The 15,945-nt window shown below is 50.9% G+C and overlaps 1 pseudogene; it reads left to right on the top strand.

Moving 5' to 3' along the window:
• Nucleotides 1–11,401: 11,401 nt before the first annotated feature.
• The window catches only part of LOC101586427, a 59,827-nt pseudogene continuing 55,283 nt past the window's right edge, over nt 11,402–15,945 (top strand).

The raw sequence follows: 15,945 nt of genomic DNA, 5'->3' as shown, positions 1-15,945 counted from the left end.
AAAGGAAATTTTGTTTTTGTCCAGAAAGATTTTACCTCTTCTCACTTGGAGAAATGATTTCCAATCAAAATAAAAGCTCTGAGCAGACTGGATAGAACTATTTTACCAAGAATGAGACTGAGGACCTTGCGCTTGCCGGGCAGGCACTTGAGCCACTGAGCAATGTCCCTGGCCCTAGGTAGAATTCTTAATGCAGGGCAGATTCCTGAGAGGAGAGACTCAGCTGTGCTTCTGTGTGTCTCTAAAATGGATGCAGCAGCCTCCCTCTTGCTGACCGACGCTCCTGTCCCAAACCAGGGCAAACCCTGGAAACAGTGCTGGGCAGGGCAGTTCTCGCTTATCCACGTGGGGCGGCCCTTCGGTGGTCCGCTTCATCTTCCAACTATGTCTTTGGTGAGTGTAGCTCCTGTGGTCGCCAGAGCTCGCCACTTCGCTGTTGCTCCTTGGAGGGCTGCGAAGCACTTTTCCCCATGTAGAATTAGCTAGAATGTCACTTGCATCTAACCCCAGACAAGCTGGGGTGTTGGAGAGGGGCTGAGGAGGCCCTCCCCATTACGGAGTGTCTGCGCTGTGGGCTCTTTTTTGTGTTCCAAGGTAGAAAATCTCTCTCCAGTGAGTAGATCTGGGCAGCACTCAGTGTTTCCTGGGCAGGCTAACCTGTGTCACTTCACAGCACCCCTGTGAACTGTGCGGGGCAGTCAAATCATACTCCTGCTAGTTCCGTTGCCAACCACACAAATACTGCAGCCCTTCTGTCCTACAGATGAGAAGAGAGACTTGGAGAGGCTGGGTTCATTGATTTGCCAAAAGTGTCAGACTGGGGAGGGGTGACTCCAAGCCTAGCCTAAATCTTTATGTTCTGGTCTTCTTGGAAAGGCTGACATGGAGGCCATTGCAGTGTTGTAGCTGTTTTTCAGGTTCAAGTCTTCCACGGTTGGGGTTGGTTAGCTTCTTGATATGGTCTGCCATGCTCTTGGAAAGAACCGCTGAAGGAAGGTGTGCCGCCTGCTCCATTCACCAAGCTCATCGCCATCGCCAGCCATGGCCCCCAGCACTGTCTTGCGTCTCCCTGCCCAGGTGCAGTGGGGTCTCCAGCCTGCTCCCAGGCCCCCTAGTCTGGGTAAAGTCCACGTTCCTGCCGTCTTTCCAGACCTCTCAGATTGTGTAACGGACAGTGGCTGTGCTAGATCTCCAGCCCTCCTTTCGCTTTCCTCTTCTGTGTGAGAAGACGTACAGAGTACCTAAAACTCCGCAGGCCTGCAGTGTCTGGTTAGGGTTCTGCTTCACATCTTCCATTCCTCTGAACCTCCCCTTCTTCAGGATCACAAGGCTGCCCCTGCTCTTCCTGCCACAGGCTGGGTGGGCTGGCAGCTATGCTGTCAGCATGGGCTGAGTCCCCAGGGGCTGTCAAAACCCTGAATTCAGCAGGCAGGGCAGGGGTCAAGAGGAGGTCACTCCACCACTCTCACAGGGCCATCTTGCCTCTAGGGAGAAGAATCTTATCCTTCTCCCCAGCCAGTCATTGTCCCCACACCCATTTGTTCCCCCTGTTCTAAGCTGTCCCTCCCCAAGTCAGACAGGTATATGACCTTGAGTGTCTGAACGGATTGGACTGGACTCCCAGAGCTGTTAGCATCTGACTGCAAAAGATGCTTCTATTTAACCACCTAGCACTTAACCACCTACTTAACCGTCCCTAACCACCTGGCAGTTATTTTGTTCTTTACACACAAGGCCCAGTTCTAAGTACTCCGTGTCTTTGTTCAGCATCCCCCTGAGATGGGAACCTTCATCTTCGCTGCATAGGTGGGGAAGCCAGGCTGTGAGAAGGTGAATTAATCCAAAGCCACACAACTACAGTGGGGGGCCAGCACTGAGCCAGGCAGTTTAGTCCCGGAGCCCCTACTCTTATCTCACGTTAGTGAGATTGGCTCTTCAATTAAGGCCAGTTCTTTTTTCTGCTTTTGTGGGGCTCTAAGAGCAAGTAAAATTGTAAAATCTGGGGTTGGCAAGAACAGGAGATAAACTGCCAGCCTGGCAGGAAGTGTTAGTCATTCCCTCTGCAAACCCATTTATCAGTGAAATTGCATGATTTGCATATCGAGGCTGCCTCCCCCCCCACACACACACACACTCAAAAAGGAACTAGGGCTGCCCAAGGTGATGCAATTGGGACTTTGACCTCCCCAAAGAAGAGGAAATAGTCTGGGTCATTCTGGATCCTGTAAACCACTTCTGAAACCCTGGGGTAACCTCAGTCTTGGTGGCAGAGTTTCCAGTCCTCTCCTGGCCCCTCCCGGAGGCCTCACCACGCTTCAGGAACTCCATCACCCACTGGCTGGCTGGGCAGAGCAGGGGGAGGAGGAAGGCCTGCAGCCCGCAGTCATAGCACAGAGCTGATGTGGCTGGGTTGCAAAGGATAGTGCTGAGATAGTAACTCTCCACCTGTCAGGCAGTGGGCTGAGCAGGGAGCACCATACCTTGAAAACTTCCAGGTCACCGTTTGGCCTTGACCCTTTAGGTGCCAGACCCATGAAGGTCCCCCTTTTGCGTGTTCGTCCTGATTGCTTGTGTGGTTGTTGATTTCGAATGACTGAGAGCCACCAGCATTGCTGCTGGCTCAGGGGGACACTGCCTCCTAGCACTTCTCCTTTTACGTCATGCGAGGATAAGCCTCAGACCCCGCCTAAAACATTTACCATTGAAATGAGCCCTGCGGTTATGTGTTCCTTTGAAGCAGGCTACAGGTGGGGGGTGGCCAGCTATCAACAGAGCCTTGTAGTCTCACTTTCTTCCGGTGCTGAATTAGAACCAACGCCAAGGAAGGCAGCCAACTTCATGCTGTCTCTGCTCTGGCCTGCTCTGTCTATTGTTGCCCTCCACCCCCACCCCTCACGCTTTATTCCTTCCCCAGTGCAGTAAGTTGGTTCTGTACTCTCCCTCCACCGCTTGATTTTGGGAGCCCAACCTGTTTAGCCAGTTTTGCAACGACCAACATGACATAAAATCTTTTTTTAATATAAAGTATTGATTTGCATATTTGTTATAGACTTAATTAGAGCCTAGAGGGTGCTTTTGCTATCGGTGTATTTCTGCATCTGTTATGGCCCCACATCAGCTGTTCCTCTAGAAAAGACTGCCTAGGAGAGCAGCCCATCATGCCCTGAGAGGCAGGACACCGCCCGGCAGGAGCACTAGCCTGGCGCTGAACATGCCCTTACAGTGCATTCTTGAGCAATTCTAGTCATTTCTCCCAGTTTAGCATTCTTATTTGTGAAATGGAGGAAGGACCGCAGTACTAACTGACTGTGTTCATGCTGTAGGGATGAACTGTGGCAAAATATGTCACGCACTCACTTCAGAGCCATGGCAGAACGCACAGGCTTACAGCTGTGTCGCCGTCCATGAATGCAGAGGCTGTAGGAACGTGGCATGTGGGCAAAGTGAGACGCCTCTGCCCTTCACGCTGTCTGGCTCCTGCGAGGCAGATGCTGGGCCAGCTCCAAGCTGGAAGGAGTTGCTTTCCTCATTGGCTGCAAAGCCTCCTCAGGACACATTTTCAAAACTCATACCAGGATGCCTTGAATTCACCCTGCCCTGAGCAGCACACAGGAGCAGCCCCAAAGTTTGAAACCACTGCTCATCTTAAAAATTACCACTGTTTTCCTAAATGGCTTTGCTCGCCAGCCTTGTCCCTCTGGATTTAATGCAAAGGCACATGTAATTCAGTACAGACCAGCTAGCACTGGGACTACACCTGCCACCACCACACAGACACCCTGCAGACACTCACCGTGTGGCCAAGCCAGAGCTGTGAGCGAAGGATGTGTACTCGAGGCCTCAGAGTTTGAAGCCAATGACAGAACCAAGGTGTTGGAGATTGATCGGAGCCTCAAGAACGAGAGCAAGGCTGGGTGAAGTCAGCCACAGGGGTCTCGAAAGTATTGTCTGTCTGAGCCCCAAACTGAGCACACTCAGCATATTTAGTGAGAAGCTTAGAAAGTACCAATCACTGACAAAGGGCTATGTACAAGAAGTCCTCTAAATCACAAGATCCTGATCAGTCACATATGACAGTTATCGTAAAGCTTTATAAAATACACACGATTTCCTACTCTGGTCTCTTGAGACAGTTCTGAGTAAACAAATGGGATTATTCTGCACCAACAGCTTGCGGCCCCATGAACATCCTCTTTTGTCTTCCCTGAACTTCTTCCTCAGAGATCTACTCATGAATCATATAGCACCAAGGTCCTCTTCTTTCTTAGTAGAAGCTTTCTAGCTAAACAAGTCGTCCTAGTCCTGTGCAGTCTCCCTGGAAATAGCCACAGCCCCGTGTCGCCAGGCACTCAGCCTTTGTGACCACCCAAGCTCTCCTCAGCCCATCAAGGTGACTCTTACCCCCAGAGCCTACCTCTTCCCAAGAGATTGGACCCCAGGTGCCGTGTGCGTAGACTAGCCACACCCGTGTGGGCACCAAGAGCCTTCAGACAGTGAAGTGGCTGGCCAAGGGTAAGAGAAAATCTTTGGAGACATTTCAAATTAGAAACAGAGATAGTCCCGTAGTCATCTGATGAAAGAGCCAAAAATAACCTGCATGGTATCTCAAGCTCTTCTAGCCCTTTGCTGTGATAATTAGATTGAGCAGAAGGAGGAGGTCAGTCAGCCTCTGCTGTTGGATGCCTCTGCCGTACCACTCCTGTGGTGTACCCAGCTCTGTCCCTGTCTTTGCTCCTGTCCGTCTCTTGGCTCCTTCGACCCTGAGCTCTCCTCTGCACCCCGTGTGTGCTGTCTCAACTCACAGACTCCCTCCAGCTCTCGCATGTTGCTCGTCCCTATAGCCTCCCTCATTGTGGTCCCTCCTCTGTCGCTTAGGATCATCGATATGTGGGGAAGAAGGCTTTCTGCGGCTAAGATCAGCACAGAAATACAAGCCTCCTCCTAGCGTCTAATAATAGGGCACATGAAGATGAAACAGATCAAGATTCAGTTCTGCTCTTTTTGTTTTTCTCAAAGAACATGATAAAAAGGGTCTGATACTTATTAATGCAAAGAGTTGTAGCACCAAGTAATTAAGGAGAGCCTACAAGGCTCTCAGATGAGGGTAGGCAAAATGGTATCACAGAATTATTTAAGCAGTAATATAAATGACCTACAAAAGCACTAGGAAAAGTGGTGTCAGTAGGACTGTACAGAATTTTTTTTTTTTTTTTTTTTGTGGAACCGGGGATTGAACTCAGGCCCTTACACTTGCCAGGGAAGCGCTTATTCTACTGAGCCATCTCCCCAGCCCTGTACAGAATTTATAAAGAACAAGTCTTGAAAGTTGAATCTCACTTTTTCTTTGATGATTACTAAACTAATTGATCAAGGACAAGTGATAGGTTTCTTGGTTCCACTTTAGCCACATACATGGCAAAGCCTCATTGCCTTGTGACCAAACTGGATTCATTCCAAGTCCCTGTTACTGCGGGGGTGACTAGATTAATCAGTGTCAGTCTGGAGCGGTGGGCTGGCAACCTTGGAACCCCTCCCCCCTTTTAGACTCTAGACACTCCTCAGACCCTCCTTTAAATTTATTTGGGATTTTGGCATCTTGACCAAACCCAAACATCAGATAGGAGCAATGGGATCGTGCCCTGCCAAGAGATTTTGACAGAAAGGCAAACTTGATGAAGCAGTACTTATTGAGGCACCTACTGTGTTCCACAGGCCTGCTCAGGTTCTGGAAATTCTAGAGTGAAAACCTACCCAAAGATTCTTGCATTCATGGAATTTACATCTTAATCTAGAGATGTTATCTGTTGCTTATCCAGATTAACTCAAAGGCAAATCATCCTTCTATACACCATTGGCTTCAGCCTGTTCTGATACAATGAGCTTTTTAAGACTCCAGGAAAGGTTGCATTCTATGCTGGAAAAATTGTAAAAGATAAACAAGTTATACTTGGTCCAGAAGAGCTAATGATATCAGGACAAATGAGTCAACCAGACTGAAAGCAAAAATGAAAAGGTAGGCAGGGGCAAAGAAGACGTATCCAATATGTCTATTCATCCCACACGTATTTGTTAGGATTTATCAGTCCTGTTTCTAAGTGACAGAGACAAAACGGTGAGCAAGAATCATAGTCACCCCGATCCTGGAGCTTAGAGTCAAGTGGCCACACAATGACAGCCTGCAGTAGCTGGCAAAAAAATAAAGATGCAATCTTGGGCCCCAGCGTGGTGGCACCTCAGATGAGAAACAGGTAAGCTCCACCAAACTCAGCCTTGGCGAGATTGTGCCTGGGAAACGGGGTGCAGCTCCAGACACCACCATAGAGAGACGTGACCCTGAGGACACATCACAGGGCAAGTGAGGAGGTGCCTGACGTTGGCCTCGAGGAGAACAGTTCCACATCGTGACCACCAGCAAATACAGACTTTCCTCACTTGAGAATTACTTTCTAATCAACCCACTGAGAGTTGAAAATATCGCCAATCCGAAGTGTCTTTGCTATACCTGACCTACTGTATCTGAACAACACAACACAACACACTGTTTCTCAGTCGTCTCTCGTCATGTTCACATGGGCAGCTGCCCACCACTGAGAGACTGACTTGTGCGCATACTGCTGCTGGGGAAAGACCAAAACTCAAAGTTGCGAGTGAGTGCATCCCTTTCCTACCACCGAAAAGCTGAAAAGTAGTTTGGTGGGAGCACCGAGTCGAGACCATCTGTGCGTGGCAAGCCGCTGAGGGGATCACCTGTGCTGCTCTGCAAATGCTGGTCGCTCTGGCCGGCAGGGGAGGGGGCACAGTGTGCGCAGCAGCTGTGAGCTGGGGCTCCCAATGCTGGCCAGAGACCTTTTCCTCCAGTGAGGGCCATGATAAAGAGAGGGTGCCTGGGCAGGTGACAGTCTGGCCCACAAGTGACCAACATGTACCCCCAGCCAACCCTTGATGGACACTTTTGAATGAAGAATGAATAATTGCTATCACTTTTACTGCTATTGCTCAATTCAGCTGAGAGTTGGCCTGCTGTTGGCCCCTGTAGCACGATCTGGTTGCAGTGTTTGGAGCTTGAATGTCCCCCCAGGGGGTCAGGTCTTGGTCCCCAAAGAGACATTTTTTGAAGGTGATGGTACACCTTGGAGGTGGGGCCTCGTGGAAAGAAGTGGGCGCACTGGGGGTGCGCCCCTGGGGGGACATTGCTACTCCAGCCCTTCCCTGTTTTGTTTCCTGCCTGCCACAGGTAATATTCTTCCTCTGCCACACACACAACTGGGCCAAATGACCCCGCACTAAGGCTCTGACACTCAGCCAAAATAAACTTCCTCTTCATAAAGAGATTTTTCTCAGGTATTTGACACAGTGAAGGAAACAGACACGCTGGTCTGTCCTGGCTGCAGGGCCTACTGTGTGGAAAGGAACTGGTCTTGTAATGCATGCCCCCAGCAACACGGGTCCTGGAATTTGTTTTAGCATAAAAATAAGTTTTTTCATAGAGGTACCAAAATGGGTGACGGACTTCCTTTGGACGGAAGGTGTTGACCATCGCTGGACATTCGCCATCTACAGCTCTGGGTAGGGATGAGGGACAGGAGACTTCTCGCTTGAGAGGCCAGCATCCCCAGCCTGGAGTGGACCCAGCAGACATACCACAACTGCGGCTCTTCTCTGGCCTGCCAAGCAGGGATGGCACCATGCCCAGACCCCTGCTGTCCCTGTACCACACAGTCCTGGATTCAGGTTCCCCACTGCCAAAGGTCTCAGCACTACGTACAAATGTGTGGCAGTTCAGATATCAAGAACAGATAAATGGTGGCTTCCTGGCCCTCCACCATGCAGAATGATTTAAGAAACAAAAAAAAGTTCCCTGGGACTTCTACTTCCAGAAGCTGCATCACAGAGGCAGGAGGAGGCCCCAGCAGTTCGCTCACCCCTACTGGTTTCCAGGAACAAGGGCTGAGCACCCCTCCTAGCAATGTAGAACTCCGTGTAAAGATCTAGTCTAAGAGCTACACTACATGCTAAGGAGCTTGGGAAACCATTTATTAGCATCAAAGGCCAAGTGTGAGCACTTGCCCCCTTTCCTAGTGCTTTGCTGGGGTGCTTCCCACGGGCTCGTAAGAGCAGTCCATGCGCATCTCTTCCCAAGTTAATGTCCACTCAGCTCACAGTGGCAGCTGAAATTTGCTTGTGGTGCGAATCTGTGCACCAGGATGTGGGTAAGTGCTAAGACCCAGAAGTTTTATTATATGCTTATATAATAATGTTTCTGCAGCATATACATGTTATTATAACCTATATGCATGTTTTTAAGGGTGTTTACCAACATCTCCCTGGGAATAGTAAAAATAGTGAAGTAGTGGAAACCATGGTCTTTGGAATCAAGCAGAACTAGATTCTTCCTGGGTCTGCTCTGCTGAATGTTGTCATTGGGAGGAGCTGGGGAAGGTGGATAGTGAAACCTTAGTTTCTGTAACGTGAGGATAATGGTGACTATCAGAACACTAACTTCCCCAGAGGTAATGCAAGGACCAAACCAGATAAGCAACTCCAGAGACAAAAGGAGAACAGCCCTGAGGCCTGGGTTTTCCCTCCAAATGTCAAGGCCCTTCTTAGGAGCGTCTTGGCTTCTGTCCTCCTGTCCCCTGGGCCAGTGTAGGACCACACGACCTGCCTTGACCTCAGCTACTTGATCTAGGAAATGGGAGCAGAGCCCCAGCTCCTGAAGGGTTCCTGGTGCTGCTGTGGAGATTTTTGCAGAAGCCTGGATGGGTGCATTGTTGTCACAAGACAACACAAGTGGCTCTGAGCCAGTGTCTTGGATCAGTTATGATGTTGTCTCCTGGGACTGGAGAAGTAGTCGTTCTCCCAAGAAGGACGAGGATGGAGAAGAAAGTAAAGGACCGAGGAATGAGTGAGGGATGAGGGGGAAGGAAGGCTGCTGATCAGGTGGACATGCTGTTGGAGTCAGTCTCCCCCCTCCTCGAGGAGCCTTTGGCCATGGGGAACCCTAGAAGCCTTAAGAAAGGGTGGTTCTTGGGTCCCAAATGGGATTTTGAGAACTCACTCCCTGAGACCCAGAACGGTCTTCTCAATTCCAACCATGGGCCAAGCGTAACTGCCAAATACCCACTGCGGCCTCTGAGGAATGTGCACTGGGAGTCCTGAAAGCCAGGTGTGAGGCCCAGGGATGCATCCACCTGGGGCCGATTGTTAGGCCCGCCCAACTCTCACTGCCTTTGTGCATAGGTGACAGTACAGGTTGAGTAACCCTTCTGAAATGTTTTGGACCAGTGGTGGTTCTGATTCTAGGTTTTTTTCTGATTTTTGAATATTTTCAGATACATAATGTGGTACCTTGCAGTGGGACCCAAGCAAAACACAAAATAATTATATTTTATACACACCCAATACACATAGCCTAAAGGTAATTAATTACCTTGGGTATAATATTTTTAGTGAGCCTGCATTTTGACTGTTACCTATCTCATGAGGTCAGATGTGGAATTTTCCCAGGAGTTTCATGTCACCATTTGAGCATCTGGGACTTTGGATTTTAGACTTAAGGATGTTTAGGCAGTAGTAATAATATTCATAAGGTTGTGATAAATTTTAAAAGGGACAATTTGTAAACTCCTAATGCTCAGAACAAATTACAGTATCATTTAGCATAACTGATGGATTTGTTTTAACAGTAGGGTCCTTCTGCTTAGCATTTCTCTGTGTAAAGAGTCCACAAGTCACCAGTCAAGGAAGCAGGGATTTTGCCAGCTCATCCAAGAGTCCCCTCTACTGTATTCCTCAGATAACCCCTTCCTCCTTAGCTTCCATTTGTCAGGAAGGGCAGAGCCCAGTAAATAGTGCCAGGATTGGGGTGGGGCTGCCGTTTCCCACTGTGGTCTGTCTTAAGAGGCAGCACTTGTTGAATTGAGAATTTTTCCCACTCCCTCTGCACAGCCTCGGCCCCCCACTGGGACCCTCTTACTGAATGAAAGCAATCAGGTAGCAAAGATAGCGAGAGAAGGAAGTCTCCTTTGTGCAAAGGAGAAAGGAGATAACTGGGGTCAGGCAGGGGCACTTCCAAAGCACAAAGGGACACTCGCCTTATTTCTGGGAAAAAAAAAAAAAAAAAGCCAGGACTAATTCCGATCAGCTGGATTGCAGGACAGGCCAGAGAAAGCATCTTTGTGAAATGTAGGGTCACAGCAAGCTCAGATCCCCACTCGTCTCTCAGCTGACTGTCCTGTTAGGCGAATCTGCCCTTCTGGACTTCCTGGCACTGAACTCTGGCTTCCTCATGACTTGGCCTGCCCACCAGACCAAGCACGGCCAGGCTGAGCCGGCATAGAGGCTGTGGGGATGACTGGACCCCCGGGCCTAAGAGGGCTCTTCAGGCATGTTGGAAACATTGTGGCTGGAATCTCATGCCTGATTGCTCAGAAATTCATGGTTTGAGTCACTTTCTGCTTTGACTTACAGTAAGGTCCAATGGGGTGAAGCAGAAATGTCGTAACAGCTCCAGTGGCCTTGGAACAATACCGTTCAGTGCCAGCCTGACGCTGCAATTCCAGGAAGCAGCTGCGGTTGAATCAGCTTTCCTTGTGGCTTCAGGAAGCGTGTCCAGGGCCTCACCCACCTCTCCAGGGGGTGGGAGCCCTGCCCACCACCTAGGGCTCTGCGGGATGGGACTGCAGAAGGGGCTCACACCCAGGAATAAAGGCAAGGGTCAGAATGAAAGGCCATGAACCCTGGACTCTACCTGCTTCCCTAGAAAATATTTTCAGACTTTTGATACAGGCAATCATGGACCGCCTCTGATTCTCTTGTCTGGAGCTCACAAGAGCAATAAAAGGAGCCTGAGATGAATCTACACGTGGGATGGCGCGATTTGCATTTGCCTCCATTGGTGTCAGCAAGAAGCTCGCAGTAGATTGGCAATTGGTCAGCGGGCTGGTGGCTCTTTGGAGGCATGCAGATCAAGGGGCTGTCCCAGTGGGTGGCCAGGCAGCTGGGACTGTCTTGGAGACAGGCAGTGGGGCCACTGCTCCAGCTGGGCCCTTCCTGTCCTGGAACCTTTTTGCTTTCAACCTCTTCATTTGGCCAATCTGCTGGCTTCTCCTAAACTTGCTGCTGCCCCTGGAGTAGCTTTGGGCCCCCAGGTGCAGCACTTGTGTTTTCATCTTGCCCCTGCCAAACGACACTGGGTAAACAGTGAGCAGACTCGGAGAGGCCGTCATTTCAGATCAGCTCCTGAGTTTTCCCCTCGGAGAGAACAAGCTAAATTTATTCCTTCTCTCAGTTTCTTTCTCCCTGTCTGGCTCAAGTCTGTGCTGTTGCATGTGGATGCCACGTTAGTGCACCATGACCCGCATTCAGCTCTGGAGACTGGGAACACAAGTCCATACCCCCGATGACTCGGGAGAACGGGACCTTGGAAGGTGAGCGGAGCCAGTGCATGTGAGCTCTGGAGTTTGCAATCCACCTCCCTCTCCTTATGCTCTGGGGCTGCCCACTCTCTTGCCTTACTTGGGGTGTCAATGTGCTTGGCCTTGCCAGCCTGGGTGAGTGCTCAGAGGAAGTGAGAGATAGGTGGGTGAGGTGACTGCAGCTTAGCCCCAACGCTCCTTAATCCCTTTAGTTCAGGAGCTTCCAGCCCCCAAGGGAGAGGGCCAGGCAGCAGCAGCACTCTGAACGGGAGAGCAGATGTGAGGAGCACTGAGAGAGAAAGCAGCTCTGTGCCTTTCTAATGTCAGTTTGCAGAAAGCCCCTGCAGGTGCCCAGGTGCCCACCTCCAACAGGGGGCAGACTTTAAAAGTGACTGGGAAACTTCTAGAAGGGCCTAAAGTCAGGAGAGATGGAAGGTGGATGGAAAGGGGCACCCTTCCACGGCCAGCCCCTGGACTTCATTCTCTGCCCCAATAAACACTGCCACCTGCCTTTATGTATCTTTTTTCTCTTCCTGTCACCCTTTGGTAGTTTGCAGTCTAATCCAGTGCTTCCCATCAGCCACATCTGGGAACTTGGTAGAAATGCATAATTTTGGACCTCACCCCAGGCTGACTATATCAAGACCTCTGGATGGAACAGGGCCAGCAAGTCCACATTGTAAGCAGCCCCCGGGATTGTGAGCAGCTTCTGATGGGGTCAAGTGTGAGGACAGAGAGAGAGGTCAGAGTATAGAAGCACGGGGAGAAGAAGCCATTGCTTCCCACAAAGGTGGGGCATCCTCCGAGTGCTTGTGTTGGGGTAGAGTCGCTCCTGTCAGGAGCGCAGCGGGAGAAACACTCAGCTGCCAGATGGGCTGGGAGCAGCCAACTGAGGCAAAGAGGCAAAAGAGCTAAGCCTTGAGCCTACCTTGCTAACCTGACATGGGCCAGAGTCTAAACCCAGGGAGGTCAGCACAGAGGTGCAGGTCAGGTTGGGCAGTGCAGCGCCTAGAACAAAGGCCCACTGGGCAGTTTATGAACCGTCAGGTCAAGGAGATGGAGTACAGCCCCTGAGTCAATGCAGGGACAGTGCATGTCCTCAAGGTGAGCTCCCCTGCTGCCTCCACCTGGGAGGCCTCCCCTCGGAGGAGGAGGGGCGGGAGCCCAGGCCTTCAGATAAAGACACGGAGGGCTGTGACGGAGTGCAGCACAGGGCCTGCCAGGTGGAGACCCCTGAGACTCCAAGGCACTGGCTGGGCCCCAGGCTGGGTGAGCGCAAGGAGAGAGGCCTGCAGCAAAGCCCGTGACTGTGTGTGCCCACAGGGTGCAGCTAGGCCCTGGCCTCCTCGCCCTGCCCCCTGGCCTCCCTTCCCTCCCACTTCTTCTAAGCAGTCTCTTCCAGCTCACAGCCACAGGGCTCACAGAGTCTTTCTCCCGGTGGGAGAAAGTTCCTCCCACACATCCAGGTTCGTGAACTTCTAGTTCCTGCTGTTTACAATAATTCAGAGGACGAAGCACAAAGCCCCCTTAAGGGCTCACGTCACTGGCACACCAGATTCTGTTACTATGAAGTCGCATCTCTCCTTACTACTGTTCAGAAAAGAAGCATAGATTCCTGGGTAGGCCCCAGAGCTGAATTCCTGAAAGTCACTGAGATCTATATGAAAACAGTTGGATATTTCAGTACAAATCTTACTGATGCTCAGCACACACATTGAATCATTTGTAATCTGATACTGACTCACTCAGCCTCCCAGCCTCTACCATTTTTATAGTCCCTATATCTGTGTCCTGTCTTCTTCCTGTAGGGTTCATAAACTTCTTGGGGACAAAGGTTTTGCTTTGAATTTTTAAATGCTACCCACAGTGCTTGCCAATGCTTGCTCTTTGGCTAAGTGGTTGGAATCTAGTAACTTGGATAAACACAGAACCATCTAAGAGAGCTGTGGTGGCACATCACTGGGATCTGAGCGATTAGGAAGGCTGAGGCAGGAAAGTCACAAGCTTGAGCCCAGCCTGGGACTTAATGAGCCACTATCCAAAAAGAAAAAACAAAAGAAGGGCAGGAATGAGCCTCTGTTTACTCTCTAGCACAAACAAAACAAAATCTCTCTTGTAGTGTTATCTTATATGTGCCAAGACTTGAACGTGTTCACTTTTACACACAATTATGAAGTCTTCCCGGGAAGATGGTTAATATTTTCATGTTTGAAGCTGCACTGTACTTGGCCCAGAATTAGCTCTATAAATGCATAGTAACTAGGTTCCTGGGAACAGTCTTTGCTAAGAGAAATTGATGCTCTCAAGTTCCACGAAGTCCCATCCCCCAGGGTGTGAGGTGGCAGGCGTGACTCAACAGGACTGCCACTTCCTGGAGTCCCTGCAGGGTGGCCGAAGGCTCACAGGAGCTGTTTCTGGAGACATGCACTGGCAGCCCTGCCTGGCTTGCCTTTGTCTCAGTACTTAAACTACACTGCTGGAGGCTTACGTTTGGTGCACAGCACCGTGGATCATGACTTTCATTCATCACAGCCGCCATCCCTACTTGAACAGAGGAATCAAGACACTGCTGAGACAGAAGGATTTTGTATAACCCCAGCAGATGAGGCACCTTGCCCTCTCGGGGGGCACGGCCTTCCCCACCAGCCCACATGCCCTGCTCTCCCTGCCTCCACCCATCCCAGCTCTTCCTTGCGGGCTGGTGACAGGTTGCAGCTCAGAGTCCCCTTCTACCAAACACAGTCCCGTGCTCTCTGGTGATGTTTCCGACCGTCCTGTGTCTATGACCCAGACCCCCATCTCTTATACAGAGGAAAAGTCACCAGGGAAATCCCAGCTCAGCATTCCTGTAAGGATCAGTGGTTATGACTGCTCAGCAAAATTACCTGGAAGAGAGATTTAACAATAAATGGCCAGGCTTCCTGAAGCTTACGCCCAGGCCCTCTGATTCAGTCAGCCCTGGGGTAAATCCCAACTGGCTGCATTTTAAACAAAACAAAATAAAACAAAAAAAAAACTTGACGGAGGATTTTGGAGCGTGGACCAGTTTTGGAACCACTGGAAAACTTCTGAGCTCTTTAGGAGCTCCCGTCAATCGATCGGGAGCACGGAGCCTGCCTCCCAGGCAGTCGCTGCTTCCCAGGGCGCCAAGGAGCAACGGAATAGCTGAAAGCAGAATGGGGAAGCTCAGACAACTGATCACTGGACCTAAAGGCCAGGCCGGGGCCCATGGGACGCAGCGAGCCCAGAGAGCCGCAGAGGGCAGGTGCGCGCGGAGGAGAACTGGAGCCCCGGGACGCCCACTTTGGAGAAGGTGGCTCCTGCTCTTAATAATGCAGCCAGTTTTCAGGAGCTGCTGCTCCTCTGTTGAGACCTCCAGCTCTTCTGCCTCCAGTCCACCTAAGAAAGCAACCCCAAGTGGCACTTTCCTGTTTAGCCCCTCTAGATCCCTGCATCCCGTCAGGATAGGGTCTGCACTTCCCTTTCTGGCCCCCTTTTGTTGCCTGCTGGCTCATCCCATGCTGCTCACCCCACTCTCCTTCTCTGCACCTTGCAAGACCTGAGAGGCAGCCACCCTGTCATCCCAGAAATCCTGCAGGGAATCTCTGTCCCCTCAGCCTGCAATGCTAGGGTACCCTGATACTCCCGTTTCATCTCACAAAGTCCTGTGTGACTCGGTGTCACATCACAGCGTGAAAACATCAGGTGCTCTCTGTCCAGGGAGACTGTTGCCTCCCACAGGTCAAGGGGTGTGTTTGTGTCCCAATCCCAGCCTGTAGGTGTTGTGACAGCCTGACAGCACTCAGAACTGGAGTTTGCTTTTTATTCCTGCAAGACTATGTTGATTCTGCAGGCACATGAGCCCTGTAATTTTCTTTTTCTGGTACCAGGGATCAAACTCAGGATGTTGTGCTTGCCAGGCAGGCACTTATACCACTAAGCTATAACCCCCACCCCGTGTGTGTGTGTGTGTGTGTGTGTGTGTGTGATTTTCATCTACAGAGGAACTGGATGAGAGTTGTGCCAAGAAGGAGAAAAGCAAATGAAGGTGAGAGATTCTGAAAGCTCACGGAGAAGTCTCAGGTCCTGGCCTCAGAGACCAGCTCCGGCAGTCACCCTCCACCAAAGCAGGCTGCTCCGCTGCCTCCAACCCTGCAGAAAGGCCGGGCAAGCAAAGGCTGCAGACTACTCAGGTGTGACCCAGCGGCATGTGGGCGCTCTGCCCTGGCAGATGGGCAGAGAGCTGCTCCAGGCCCCCTGCGCTGCTCTGGGATCCCCTCAGGTACACCCCAGGGACCTGGGCAGGTGCACCACATGGGACTGGCGGAGGCCTCAGCGCTAGGACTGTGGGTAACTGATTCCCCTGCTTGATGCACAGATGCCTTGATTTAGTCTGACAAGTGGAGGCTGCTGTGAGGAGCAGCCTGGATTCGTGACATTCAGCGGGCTAGAAAGAACCAGCTGAGCTCCTGGCTCTGTGGCTGCAAATATTTTGCTGTCCCAGATAATTACAGAGCTGAGAGTCCAG

This window comes from Octodon degus, unplaced genomic scaffold (genome assembly GCF_000260255.1).
Source record: "Octodon degus isolate 3935 unplaced genomic scaffold, OctDeg1.0 scaffold00007, whole genome shotgun sequence".
Classification (NCBI taxonomy): Eukaryota; Metazoa; Chordata; class Mammalia; order Rodentia; family Octodontidae; genus Octodon; species Octodon degus.
This window is presented reverse-complemented; position numbering and strand designations above follow the sequence as displayed.